The following is a 15,290-nucleotide window of genomic DNA, read 5'->3' on the forward strand; positions in this document are numbered from 1 at the left end:
GCAGCAGGGGCTCTGTCCAACTGCCTCCCCAAGGGCCCTGCACCAACCTCAGCCTCAGCATATGGTCTCTCTTGGCGCCCTACCCCTACCCCGACAAGCCCCCCTTTTCCTTCCCCTCCTAGTGACACACCCCACAGGCCATTCTTATGGCTCTTCCAGCACCTCCCAGCAATGATCTCAGGTACACTCATGACTTCAAACGTCACCAGCATGCAGGGACACAGCAGCAGCTCTCTCTCGAGTCAGCCTCTCCAACAAACAAGGATATTTTCCTCATAGGTCTGAAGGATTAGTGAGGCTGAAAGTCATTCGGCATACATCTGACACCCTAAAGGTGGTCGCCATTACTCTTAAAATCACCACCCAGCAAGCCAACCAGCAGTAGTGAGAAATGTCAGTGACTGGACTGGACTTTTGTTTTCCCATTATTGTTGTTGCTGGGATAAGCATATTTTTGTGAGGCTGCCATCAGCCCTCCCTTCCCCACAACCCCTATGGAGACTTCCCCAAGTACCAGTTGCTGCACTGGGTGCTACACCCATGCACTCCACTTAATCCTGAATACAACCCTATGGTGTAATGTTGACCATCACATGCCTTGTCCAAGTGGGGAAACGGGCACAGAAAGGATCAAGAGCTTGCCCAAGTGGAGGAGACGAGATTTGAAAACAAGTAAGTTGGCAGCAGCCATACTCTTTTTTTAAAAAAAGGGTTGACAATTTAATATTCATATTTACAATACAAACGAAATCTGTATTTTTTTTTTTTTTGGTCTTACTTCTCCCCTCCAAAACTATTTTCTCTTTGATAGGAAGGAGGATCAAGTCTTTCTTATCACACTATTAAGAAAACACCCACAGTCACAGCACCAAGATCTTCTGGTGAAGTAGAACAAGTAATATAAAATTGATACAGAGAGGCCTGCCCCATCCTTCTCTGTTTGGTCAAGTCATTCTGAGCTGAGCAGGCACTATCACGGAACATCTGGGAGGTCTCATCACTGGGGCCCAGGCATTACTGGCATGTGGTCTCCCACTGGTGGCCTCATTCCAGCAGCATGTCTCACTGTCATCATCCCAGGAGCAGGAGGGCCCCTCATATGGGGTGGACAGGAGCCATACTCTTAACCACTTACCTTAGCACTCAGTGTTAAGCTCAAATCTTCTAGAACACACAGTGTGAAAAACTAAACATCCACTGCTGTGTGTGTCTTGATGAGCTGCTGCTAAAGTTCTGTTCTCATGGATAATCTGCTGATCTTAGTCTCACAGGCAAGTGTGAGAAGTAACCCACTGTGGTTTTAATCAGCGTTTCTCTCATTGATGCCTTGTGTAAATTATCTGTGTTTCTCTGTGCCTTATCTTTTTTGTTTTGTTTTCTTTTTTTTTAAAGAATCGTAGTCTCCAGTGGCTCAAGCCTGTAATTCCAGCACTTTGGGAGGCTGAGGCGAGAGGACTGCCTAAGTCCTGGGTTTCAAGACCAACCTGGGCAACTTGGCGAGACCTCATCTCTACAATAAATCAAAAATTAGCCGGTCATGGTAGCTTGCACTATAGTTCCAGCTACTTGGAAGGCTGAGGCGGAAGGATCGCCTGAGCCCAGCAGGTTGATACTGGAGTGGCCATGAGTGTGCCACTGCACTCCAGCCTGGGCGACAGAGTGAGACTCCAACTCAAAAAAAAAAAAAAAAAAAAAAAAAGAATCGGGGTCTATGTTGCCCAGGTTGACCTCGAACTCCTGGGTTAAAGTGATCTTCCCTCCTGCCTCAGTTTCCTGAGTAGCAGGGTCTACAGGCCTGCACCATTGCCTTTTTTTTTCCCCTTCATGGTGCCATTTGCTGAATAGATATTTTAAAATATCTATTTATCAAAATTTTCTATTATAGTTAGTGCTTTTAATGCCCAGTTTAAGAAGTCTTTCCTTTTGCTGAAGTCTTAAAGATATCCATTCACTTTTACTGCCTTTTAAATGTGTGGGTTGTTTTTTTTCCTCGGTTTTTACTTTACTTTTTTTTCTTTTCTTTGAGTTGGAGACTCACTCTGTCATCCAGACTGGAGTGCAGTGGCCGCTCCCAGCCACTGCAGCCTCGACCTGCTGGGCTCTGGTGATCCCTCCGCTTCAGCCTTCCAAGTAGCTGGAACTACAGGCGTAGTTCCATGCTACCATGCCCGGCTAAGTTTTTACTTTTCACACTCTGAAATGACACTTGTGTATGATGTGACATGCAAGTCAAGCTTCATCTCTTTCCATGTGGATGTCCAACTGTTTCAGCAACATTCACTGGAAAGAGCTTCCTTTCTCTATTCTGCAATGCCCTATTCTCTAGTCCACAGACATGTGGATGTTTATCCAGGCTTTCTGTTCTATCCTCTGTCCTGTGACAATACCACATTGTCTTACTCATAGCAACTTTAAAAGAATTCTTGGTACCTAGCAGAGGAAGTCCTCCATGTCAAGCTTTTTCCAGAGCGGCATGGTCATCTTTGGCCTTTGCATTTCCATATACATCTTAAAACCTGTTTGATTAGTTCCACTAAGTACTCAGCTTTACTGGAATTCTGATTAGGATTTCACTGAGTCCTCAGATCACTCTGAGAGACTGACATCTTTACAACATTGAGTCTCCTAATCCATGGTACATACAGGCCTCCTTTAATATCTTTGTAATAAAGTTCTTATAGACCTTTTGTTAGTGTATTACTTGATATTTGATTTCTGTTGTTTCTTAGAGGCGGGGTCTCTTGATTCTTTAGGCTGGAGTGCAATGGTTATTCATAGTCGCAATTATAGTACACTACAATCTCGAACTCCTGGCCTCAAGCAATCCTTCTGCCTTACCCTCCTGAGTATCTGGGACTACAGGCAGTATTTAATATTTTTAAGGTTGTAAATGGTATCTTTATTTTTTTTTTCATTTTAGTTGTTTATTGCTAATATACAGAGCAACTGATTTTTGTATACTCTTTCTTTTTTTTGAGTTGGGGTCTCACTGTGTCACCCAGGCTGGGGTGCAGTGGCACAATCACATCTCAATGCAGCCTTGACTTCCTGGGCTCTGGCAATTCTTCCATCTCTGCCTCTTGAGTAGCTGGGACTACAGGTGAGGGCCACCACATCTGTCTAATATTCTGATTTTTTTGTAGAGATGAGGTCTTGCTATGTTGCCCAGGCTAGATGAACTCCTGGGCTCAAGGAATTCTCCCATCTTGGCCACAAAGTGTTGTGATTACAGGTGCAAGCACTGGGCTCAGTCAGAACTTACTATTTCTAATAATTTATCTATATATTTATTTGAATTTTCTATACATACATTCACATCATATTCAAATAATGATAGTTTTATTTTTGCCCTTCCAATTCTTATGGCTTTTCTTTTTCTGACCTTACTGCACTAGGGAGGAATTCCAATAAAATGTAGAGACTCCTCCTGATCTCAAAGACAAAGTTTTCACTATTTTACCCTTAAGGTTTGCTATATGATTTTAGAAATACCACTTCTTCAGGTAAGAGTTTCCTTTTAGTACAATTCTATTAAGAGCTTTTATCACAAATGAATGTTTATGTAAGATTGACTTTATTTTTCTTTAAACATTTGGCAAAATTTGTCACTGGAGTCATCTGGACCTGGAGTTTTCTTTAAGCAGTTTTAATTACAGATTCCAGTTCACTAATAGGTAAAGAATTATCCATGTATTTTCTATTTATTTATTTTAATTTTGAAAAGTTGTGCTTTTCTAGGGAATCTAGTTCACTTTTTTCCAAGTTTACTGGCATAAAATTGTTCATATTATTTCCTTATGATCATTTTAAAGACCAAAGGATCTCTAGTAATGTCCATTCCTAACATTAGTAATGGTTTACTATGCCTTTTCTCTTGATTAATCTCATTAGAGGCTTACCACTTTTTACTCTTTTTAAAAGAATCAATTTTTAGCATTTATTCATTCATTTTAGCTGTCTATTGCATATTTTGTTTCTTCCCTTTATTATCTTCTTCCCTCTACCTTCTTTGGTTTCATTAATTTTCAGCCTTTCTTTACATTTAAAGCTATAAATGTCTCTCTAAGAACAATTTGAGCTATATTCCCCATCTCAAAAGGTAAATATTTTTATTTTTATTTCCTTTTCACAGATGAGAAATTGAAGGTCAAGTTACTTGTTCACAGTCATACAGCTAACAAATTTTGAGAAAAAGATTCAAAACTAGGTTTCTGGTTCTAAAACTCTCTTTCTTTCTATTACATATAAGTAGCAGTCGATGGGTATTATGGATAAAATCCTATGAAAACATCAAAACAGAAGTCCCCTTCTCCATGGGATACAAGGAAAGCTGAAAAGAGACTTACCGGCAATGGGATCTGCTCCAGCACACAGGAGAAGGGCTTCCTATCTGTGAGAGCAGTAAGGACAGCCCAAAGGAGGCCAAGGACATCTCATCTGTCCCTGGAAATCCATGACTGATGATGTCACATAAGTAACAGAATTAGATCTCAGCCTTGAGATCTCATACAAGAAACAGAAAAGTGAATACCACACATTCTCACTTGTAAGTGAAAGCTAAACACTGGGTACGTGTGGGCATAAGGATGGGAACAACAGACACTGGGGACTCCTAAAGTGGGGACAGAGGGAGGGGAGTAAGAATTGATAAACCACCCACTGGGTACCATGCTTACTGCCTGGGTAACAGGTTCAAAAGAAGCCCAAACCTCACCATCAGGCAAGATACCTATGTAATAAAAATGCACATGTACCCCTTGAATCTTAAAAAATAAATAAATAAATAAATAAAATAAATGTTATGCGCGATGAAGAGTTAGATTCATTCTTTTATAGCCAGGATTCAATTGGCACCACTGACTCAATATGACACAATAATCAGTCAATATTCCTGGGCCCACACAACCTCTTGAGTCACACCAACCACACCCAGGCTCAGAGATGTCAGGAGGGGAGTGGAAGGAAAGGCCCTAGGAAGCATCATGTGGCTTAGTGACACAATGGTCTTGTGTCAACTTAAAACTGGAAAGGAGGGAAGACGTGCCATTATTAGCTGTTCTTGGTGAGTCTTATTCATTCAATAAGTATCTAAGTTTCAAGAACTGAGCTGGAGCTGGGAATGCAAATAGCTCATGGGTTAGACCTCAGTTTCTTAAAACACAAAAACAACTAAACTGGATTAGAATAATGAGAAAATCAGGAAAGGCCCAAATATTAAATATTGTCAAATGCAAACAGAATAAATACTTTGCCCTTTTAATACCGTAAATAAAGTAAAATTGGTAATAAATGCTTGATAATCATCAAAATAAAATCTCAGATGTCTACTTTACATATTTATACAAGATTAAAAAATGGCAATACCCAATTTAAGGAGTTTCAAGGTACCAATTAACTTGGGCATTCTTTTTTTTTTTTTTTTTTGAGTTCAAGTCTCACTCTGTTGCCCAGACTGGAGTGCAGTGGCCGCTCCCAGCCACCGCAGCCTCAACCTGCTGGTGATCCTTCCGCCTCAGCCTTCCAAGTAGCCGGAATTACAGGCATGTGCTACCACGCCTGGCTGATTTTTTGATTTATTGTAGAGATGAGGTCTCGCCGCCCAGGCGGGTCTCGAACCCGCGGGCTCAGGCAATCCACTCACCTCAGCCTCCCAAAGGCACGGGATTACAGGCTGAGCCACCGAGCCCGGTGGGCATTACTTTTAAAGATAATGTATTGATAGCTCAACACACTATCCTGGCAAAGAGAAAAAAGAATGTATATTTTAACTTTTTTTTTTTTTTTTTTGAGTTGGAGTCTCCAGCTCAGGCTGGAGTGCAGTGGCATGCTCACAGCCCCCACAGCCTTGACCTGCTGGGCTCAGGTGAGCCTTCCTCCTCAGCTTTCCAAGTAACTGGAACTACAGGCACGCGCCACCACACCCGGTTAATTTTTTTTATTGTAGAGATGAGGGCTCATCAAGTTGCCCAGGCTGGTCTTGAATCTGTGGGGTGAGGCAATTCTCTCACCTTGGCCTCCAAAAGTGCTGGGATTATAGGCATGAGCCACCGCACCCAGTCTTATTTTAATTTTGAAAAACAAAAGTGACCGGGCTCAGTGGCTCACATCTGTAATCCTAGCACTTCGGGAGGTGGAGGCAAGAAGATTACCTGAGTCCAGGGGTTCGAGACCTTGTCTCTACAATAAGTAAAAAAAAATTAGCCAGGCATGATGGTACACGCCTATAGTTTCAGCTACTTCGGAGGCTGAGGCAGAAGGATTCCCTAAGTCCAGCAGGTCACTGCACTCCAGCCTGGGCAACAGAGTGAGACTCCGACTTAAAAAAAACCCAAAAAACACCCCCAAAAAACAAAAGTAACCCATGTTCCCCATAGAGAATTCAGAGAAGAAAGCTTGGCCAAGAAAGGATGGAGGAGAGAAGGGTCCATAGCTCCAACACCCAAAGACAACACAACTTATGCTTTTCCCTTACAGCCTGTTTCCAAGTGTCACTCCACTCCTGCCTTCAAGTGGACAGGTGGGTGATGGATACTTGTGATCTTCATGCCTAGAACTGCAGACAAATAACTCCAAAGGTAAGAGGAGGGGCACAGGACATGCATATGCTCTAAGGAAAAAAAGAGTTTCCATTTCCAGAACAAACGGCCCCTAACATCCAGATGAACACCGGCCCCTGTTCTAGTGTGTGGACCCACAGTTGAGTGCTTCCCTCCTGTATGGAAACCAGCTGCAGGCCAGGACTACTGCAGGGAGGCCACACCCTAGAAAAGCCATGCTCAACTCCAAAGGAAGATCAAGTTCACCAAGGAAGGAACTAGAAGAGCTGCTCAATAGCACCATGCAGGTTTCAATAACAATCTGATGACTAAATGGAAGCATAATGCCCCAAGAAGGCTCTCTTGCCTAGAGTCTGCTATGTTTACATCAAAGAAAGCAAGCCTGCTTCATTCAGATGTGGCTCTGATACTCTACCTGGAAGACTAGGGCAAGACTTTTCCGAAAGTGGAATAAACCAACATCAAAGCAGCTACCATATACTGAGTACCTCTTAGCAACACCAAGTGGTCTAGGTGAGATTTAGACACATTATTTTTGAACCTCAAAAACCTTACAGAAGAGATATGATTGTCCCCATTTTATAGGAAGGCAACCAAGAATACAAATGCTTCAAATCACTGGCCACAGCTCCACAATTCATAAGTGCTAGGCCAGGACTCAAACCAGGCCATCTGACTCCATGCTGCCCAACTCCAGCAGGACCCTGCATGTCCAGCTATCAGTCATTCCTCGAATCTAGAAGTCCTGCCTGGCTAGGAGGCTAGAGCCTCAGGGCTTTCTTATTAACGTTAATCTCCACAACATCCCCAAGGCCCCAGGCCTGTCAGGAAATAACTCAGTTTTGTTTTGTTTTTTTACATACAGTCATCCTTAACCATAAAAATGAAGAAACATGTAAGTTGGAGCACTGTCTAGGCTGAAGAAACATGTAAGTTGGAGAGACTGAGAAGCTTCTGAGGGCAAACATTTCTTCAAAAGAAGTAGATCAGACTGGGCTTGGTGGCTCAGCCTGTAATCCCAGCACTTTGGGAGGCTGAGGCGAGTGGATTGTCTGAGCCCTTGGGTTTAAGACCCACCAGAGCAACTTGGCAAGACCTCATCTCTACAAAAAATAAAAAAATTAGCCGGGTATGGTAGCGTGCGCCTGTAGTTCTGGCTACTTGGAAGGCTGAGGCGGAAGGATCGCCGGAGCCCAGTAGGCCGAGGGTGCAGTGGCCGGGAGTGTACCACTGCACTCCAGTCTGGGCGACAGAGTGAAACTTCAGCTCAAAAAACAAAAACAAAAGGAGTAGATCAGGTAGGGCGTATTTCCTGTTTCTGCTTCATTCCTTCTTCCAAGGTCTTCAGCCAACCTTAAGAACTACCAAGCCTGCATACATGCTGTTGAACAAGTTGCTCTCTAATGCCATGCAATACTGGATGCTTCTGAAATTTATTGATGCCAAAAAACATATAAAATGTGTATTTAATAATTAATTGGGTGCTTCTTATCTGGAAGGAAAAATTCCTGGGAAGACAGCATGATACTGAATGGAAAATGAGTCTTGGTTCTGCCTCTGGGATTCAGGCATCAACCCCCTCTGAGAGCCACTGTCCTTCTCTATAAGGCAGGATGACACAGGCAGGCCCTGTCACCTCATGGTATGGAGTATGGAGAGGCTCAGGGATGATAACAGATGTAAAAGAACTTGGAGAAAGTATAAGGTAACAGGAAAATGAGTTACGACTCTTTCCAAGGACAGGGACTGGATCTGGCACTTCCTTTGTATACTTCAGACTGTCTAGCACCCAGTAGTTGACTACTACTTCTTGCAGCATCTGCAAGATTCTCGAATGCGATGTTGAATGCAATGCTTGAAATGCAATGCTGAAAGGGTTCTGTGAGCTCTGAACAAGAACTGCACATAAGGTAGAGTGCTCGTGTCAGACATTTTTCCTGCACAAGCTCCCAGTCTGAATTCCATGTCAGGAGCTACCCTGTGTGACACACAAACTGAAGCAGGAACACGTCACCTGAATTCCAAACAACTGACTTTGAAATGAACCTTTAGGATGTGGGAGTGTATGCTGAGTTATTCTGGATTCTTTCTCATCACAATGGGAAAAAAAAAGACATGTTTCCCATATAGTTATACCAAATGTGCTTCATCTCCCTAGAATGATACTACAACAGCTATGTTAGTGTCATTTGTGGAAAGAGACAAAAGCAAGAGAAGCACACACACCTCCCTCTCCTTTCAAAGGCCACTGAATTGACAGTGGGATGGAATTGGTAAAAACGCAAAGAAACAAGGCCATGGTAGAGCAGCAGGTTGGAGAACATTCTGGAAGGAAGCAGAGAGGTATGGGCTCAGAGAAAACAAGGAAAAGCACCCAAAAATGCCAGTTGTGGGGATAAGTCTTATGAGGGTAGGAACACCAAGGTTAAGGGTAAGAAATGCAAAGTTGAGGAGGGGTGAGGGTGAACATTATAGTAACTTTTAAAAGCACATTTGGAACCATCAGCACAGATGCCCTGCTGGGAAGCCCACCTGGGGACATGCCTGGCCCCATGCAAAAGCATGGTCACCCTCCCATTTAGGGGAGAGGCCAGAAGGGAACCCAGCTCAGCTTCCTATGCCATCAGCCCTGTTCTTTCATAAATATGAAATGATAAGGAAGGATTTTCAGTCGTTAAATTAATAATAATAAAATGAAAACCAAAACCATGAAAGAGCAGGACCAAAATAAAAAGACACCTATTTGTTTATCATTTGAAGACTTTGGACAACATGCTGAAGGCAAGTGTTTGTTTGTTTTGGTAAAGATGGGGTCTTGCTATGTTGCCCAAGCTGATCTCGAACTTCAGGCTTCAAGAGATCCTCCAGCCATAGCCTCCCAAAGTCCTGGGATCACAGGCTTGAGCAACTGTGCCCAACCTCGTTTTTCTAATTTTTAGGAACTTTATTATTGTCCAAATAAACATTTTAATAACAGTCTGCTTAATAGAATGGATAAGATTAAAGATGAAACTGGTGACCTGGATGAGAAAACCACAGGAATTTCCTGTCACAAAGAACAGGAGGAGAAAGATAAAACTGAGGAACTAGTTAAAAGATGGGGAAGAACTGTCCAGAGGTCCTGCAGGCAAGGCAGGGGGAGGAGCCCTTTTGTGAATTCCACTCTGGGTCTTACTTTCCACTTAGCTCCAATGCCCCTTCAGTGCTGCCAGTCATAAGTGGTCAAAAAAGTTCTGAGAGTGGTTGATCAGATTAATGGGACTTCCAGCCTATTCCTTCTCTCCTTCTGACTCCTCTGGGAGGTGTACAGGGCTGCTGTGGCATCCAGCAGTCATTGGTGGATCTAAGGACAGTCCCTAGGGCTGCCTCCTCTCAGAGACCTTAAAATTTCAGTCACACAAAGGGTGAGGACAGCATGCTCCTGCCAGGGACCTTGTTAGCCCATCAAAGGTGTAAAAGTAGCAAACTTGCAACTTGAGAGCCAAAAAATCTTAAGTGCACAGATGTTCAAATCATCACCCCTTTTTCTCCTCACCCTCAAAAAACCTACTCGTGGTCTTCTAGGCCGGTACCCACTAGGCCCTCAAGTGTGTGTGCTGAATACGCATTCTATTCTGAGAGGCATTCCCAGGAATCCAGGAATAAATGAGCACTGGAAACAGCTCCAGATCTTCTGCCACTGAGGTATGTAAGTACTGTGAGTCAGAGCCAGTCCTTAAGCAGTGTGTAGAGTCTCAGAGGTTAACAGAGGTTGCCAAGGTGCCCTTGGCCCAGGTTGGAAGCTGACATAACCTCCTTCCTACCTTTTGGGCCTGATAACAGGTATCAGGTAAACAACAGATATACATTACATAAGTACATCTAGCTGCCCCCTTATGCCGTTAATTTGCTCCAAAAAGAAATAAAAGAACAGGTCATTTTTTAGGCCAAAAGACTGTTGCAATAAAGCAAGAACACTGAGTGAAAGGACCATGTTGCTGTCTCTCCTGAAAGTTGGCCTCAGGAGAAAGCCCTCTTCTTTAATCCTCTAACTGCAGAAGGCAGCACAGAGGAAAGTGTCCTTGCTGTCACATGGTCCCAGCACACACAGCAGGCCTGGTTCTGGCAGCTCCACATGCCTAGCAGTGAGCACAGTCTGTACTTAAGGCTCATTCCCTCTTTACTATTTGGGGTGCGAGATTCTTCAGTAATTGAGAAATGACTGTGACTTCTCCTAAGCCACTGTTTGGCCTGGGGAGAGGAGATCATTAGTTAAGTAAGGGACATATTTACCTACTTGCTCTGCCAGGTACTCTCCTAAGCCTGGGGATGGAGCAGTGAACAAGACAGACACAGCAGAGTGTGAAAAGCACTAGAACACAGATAAACAGGGCACTACAAAAGACCCAGAGGGAGGGGCTTGTTGAGACAGAATGTGGCCTCTCTGAGGACCCAGGAAGATGGGAGTGGCATGCGGGATGGGGGGGGGAGCTGGAGTTGGGGAGGCGGGAAGGGGGGAAGAGCAGAGGGACCTTTTGGGCAAAGGCAGAGGGTGGGAGTGCTGAGCCTGTTCCAGCATCCAGCAGGGCAGGAACCCACGTGCTTGCTGGAGGGCAGGGGGTACTTCAGAGAGGAGTGATCTGGCATCATGGATAAGCTGCATGGTACCTCAGATTTTTAAATCCGTGCTGCTGGTCTTGAAAATTAAAGTATATTCATTTCATAATCGTCCACAGACCTGTAGCTGTATGCACTGTTGCATACCTTCCCAATGTATATCTAACAAGAGAAAACACCTATTCTTTGACCAATCTATTTCTTCTAAAAATTTATCCTACAGATAACCTCAGCCAAGAAAGCTAAGTATGGGTGTTCCCTGTGGTGTTACTTTTAATAGCAACAAACAAAAAACAGTAAAACACAAAACTACCTCAGCATCCATCAAGAATCAAAATGCCAGCGTACTGGTGGGGTTGGCATACCAGGCAGCCAGTGAAAGACAGCATGAGGCAGAACTGCACGTACAGATGTGAAAAGATGCTGCCGCATAAAGTGTGAGTAGGGAGTTGTAGCCCAGCAGATACAGTTCAATCCCACTGGTACTGAAAAGCAACCAGGTATCCATAAAAGCTTGCCAATACACAGAAAGTATCAGTGGGTCACAAGGGATGTGTACAACTCTGCTCTGGGAGCCACTGTGAAGATGAGGAGAGGACTTTCCCATCTCATTTTGCAACCTCCTAAACTATTAGAAAATGTTGGCCAGGAACAGTGGCTTATGCCTATAATCCCAACACTTTTGGAGGCCAAGGCAGGAGGATTGCTTGAGCCCAGGAGTTCGAGACTTGTCTCAGCAACCTACTGAGACTTCATTCCTACAAAAAAAAAAAAAAAATCAAAAAAATTAACCAGGTGCATGCCACTGCACCTGTAGTCCAAGCTACTTGGGAGGCTAACATGGAAGATCTGCCTGAGCCTAGAAAGTTGAGGCTGTGGTGAGCCACAAGAGTGCCACTGCACTCCAGCCTGGGTGATGGAATGAGACTCTGACTTAAAAAAAAACAAAGTAGACTATCAGCATGCAGTGTTTTCAGAATACAAAACTAACTAGTTGGTAAAACCTCTGGTAAATATTCCACTTTGTTTCATGAATGGCCCTATGATGGAAGGAAGGGAGGGTCCCATGAGATCCCCCAGGTAGGACTCACAGAATACTGCATAATCACACCACATGGGTGGGGAGGACCACTCACACCTACTAGACTGGCCTGAACTCTGCAAGGCCATGGAGATAATCAGACTCACTGCTTCTCTCCACCACCTCTGCCACCATTACCTCTGCCCTGTGTGGTCACAGTCAACTTTCCCCTAATGGGGCTCCCAGCTTCCCTTTATCCCACTTTATTCTCAACACAGTGACTATCTTAAATGCAAATCAGACATGCTACTGCTCTTAAGCCCCTAGTACAAGGTAAAGGTCCAGGTCCTTCCAGTCTGTGCTATTCATCTCCCACTATGTTTCATTCACTGCTACAGCCCCAGCTTCTAGTCAATCTGTAAAAACCTGCCAGAGGAATTCAGGTCATTTTGATTTATGCAGACTGAAGATACACAAATGGAAAATAATTGGAGCATTTATGTGAAGATGCTTGAACTCTAGTGGTTAGAATCCTTTTATAAACACTACTGCACACACTGAACTAAACCACAAGTGGGTTTAGCAACCATGGTGGGAACGTGTGGCTCAACCCCAGCTGTCCACCACCAGTCTCAAGAGAGGCCCTCCTGCCGCCTGACAAGCCAGCTGGGGCTCACAGATTCCTATGTCCTCTCTGCTACTAGACTTGACTCAGCTCAGGCTATTCCTGTATGTCCAGCCAGCCCTTTGGAAGAAAGGAGAGGGCCTCCGGCTTCTTTCTAGCCCTCTACAAGCTGAGGGGTACTCAGGGAGTAAGGCCTGTGTGAAGATACTGCTTTGCACCATTAGCAAAGCAGGAAATTTTTTTTTAATAGTTCAACTATCTGGCACAACCTATTTTGTTTCCAATGATTTCATCTGGAAAAGTGAACATTTCTCAAAGGAAAAGATAAAGATCAGCAAATACAGTGACTTATATCTCTCTGGAACATTGTGTAGTACATTTAATTCAACAACGGAAAACAGTTTGCACATTGCAAGATGCTTGGGTTTAAAGGCTGCCCCTCCCTCACAGGGGAGCACACTGAGGCCTACAGTTCAGCAAGTTCTAGGCCCTCTGGAAGCACCCACTGGTCTGGGCAGTGTGGGCTGGTAGTGTGGGCTGGAACATACTCAAAGTGCTTCTAGAGATTAAAACAATAGCCAGCATCTCTAGGTAGACAGAACTCATGGTTGCTGTTACCATCACCTGAAAACCAGAGGATTTCAAAACACCTCATGGCACACAACCATCCAATGCAAACTGAAGAATAAGCAACAAAACGAAGAGGAATTTTAGGAACTCCACTAAGACACAGAACCATTTCACTGAAAACAAACATGGCTGATACTCCCAAATATCACTGCTAAAAGAAAAGAAAAAGAGTAAGAGAAAAACACATCTTACTTTGTTTTAGTCAACACAGCAGAGCAGTCTTCTTCTTTCCACAGAAAAAAAAAATTACCTTGGAACTGGAAGTACCTGGATTACCAGCATGGAAGGCTGAGGCAGGAGGATTGCTTGAGCTCAGTTCATTCCAGATCGGGCAACATAGTGAGACCTTGTTTCTACTTTAAAAAAAAAATCTTGGAGATGAAGGAAAAACAAACTTTTCTAAATAGTCTAACTCAATGCAGCTCTTCCACACCATCATACCTGGTTAGGCACATCAGTTCCAAGGCTACAATTCCTGTTCAGGCATCTCCAGCTCTGCTTTTTCAGACTGCCCCACCCTGCTAAGCTCATGACAGTTTTGGGGGGTTTTTTTTGAGTCAGGGTCTCGATCTGTTGCCTCAGCTAGAATGCAGTGGCATGATCAGGGTTCACCACAGCCTTGACTTCTTGTGCTCAGATGATCCCTCCATCTCAGCCTCCCGAGTAGCTAAGTCTACATATGCGCCACTACGCCCAGCTAATTTATTTTTTTTCTGTAGAGATGAGGTCTCACTATGTTGCCCAGGCTGGTCCTGAACTCCTGGGTTCAAGTAATCCTTTCGCCTTGGCCTCCCAGAGTACTGGGATTACAGGTGTGAGGCACTGCACCCGGCCTAACAGCTTGAAATTCAAATGTTTATCCTTTGGCTAGCATGGAGCTGTCAAGGCCAGTCCTACCAGCACCCTCACTCTCATCACTCAGCCCTTCTCCTGTTATCTACCACCTGGGTCACTATTCTCACAGCCCACAAGCCATCCTGTGATCTGCTTTTTTCAATGGCATAAAAAGTACTTCTTCCTGTTGTCTGGGTGTCTTCCAGTTGTTTCCAACAGCTATAGACTTCGTGTGGTGGTCCCACACTTCACACATCAGGCCCTCATGGCCAGCCATCAGGGTCTCAGGTCAGTCCCAGTTGGAGCCCAGACTGGGGACATCATGGCATATGCAGCTTCTACTTCTGTCTCACTGCTTCACCAGGACTCTCTGGCTCATGCATTCCAAAGAAACTTGGCAAACCTCTCAGGTACAGCTCAAAGAGCAAGATTTCAACGTGACAGCCTCAGTCAATGTTTAAGGGGCAGAGATATAAACCCATGAGAAAGGACAGGAACATAGCCTGAGAGGTGTAGGAGGAAAATGACCCAAAGACACACCCAGGCTAAAAAATACAGCTGCCTTTGGCAGTCCTGAATGTAGTTCACTATCTGCTTCAAACGATGAACTGAGAATATTGTAGGCTGTGAAACATCACATGCAATACTATGCACTAATTAAAAGTGGACAGAAAAGGGAAAAGAAAAGGAATTCACATGAAAACAAGGCTTCAGTTGTGGTGGAGGCAGGAGGTGACCCCAGAGCTTCTAATTCCATACTTGGTAAGAAATTAGGATGGTTTTATTTTGTTTTCAAGAAACTTCAAGTAAATAAACATCATTTGTAAAATGGTAAAAATATGAGTTACCAGAGTATGTAACCTATGGATATCCTGGAGGGCCGGTGTTAATGTCTGAACACGATGCAGTACACTCCCAGAGACAAGAAGGGTGCCCCAGTGACACTTGTAGATAGTCAGGCTGGTGAAGGGAATCACTGGATATACCCTGCCTGAAATACCAATTTTTAAAGAAAAACACACACATA

The 15,290-nt window shown here is 44.0% G+C and overlaps 1 protein-coding gene across 1 annotated transcript in view; it reads right to left on the bottom strand.

Moving 5' to 3' along the window:
- Positions 1-15,290, bottom strand: part of PACSIN2 (protein kinase C and casein kinase substrate in neurons 2) — a 95,822-nt gene that overhangs the window by 44,023 nt on the left and 36,509 nt on the right. The gene's annotated exons all lie outside the window — the stretch shown is intronic.

Source organism: Carlito syrichta, unplaced genomic scaffold (assembly GCF_000164805.1).
Source record: "Carlito syrichta isolate Samal-C Ts95f unplaced genomic scaffold, Tarsius_syrichta-2.0.1 Scaffold306853, whole genome shotgun sequence".
Lineage (NCBI taxonomy): Eukaryota > Metazoa > Chordata > Mammalia > Primates > Tarsiidae > Carlito > Carlito syrichta.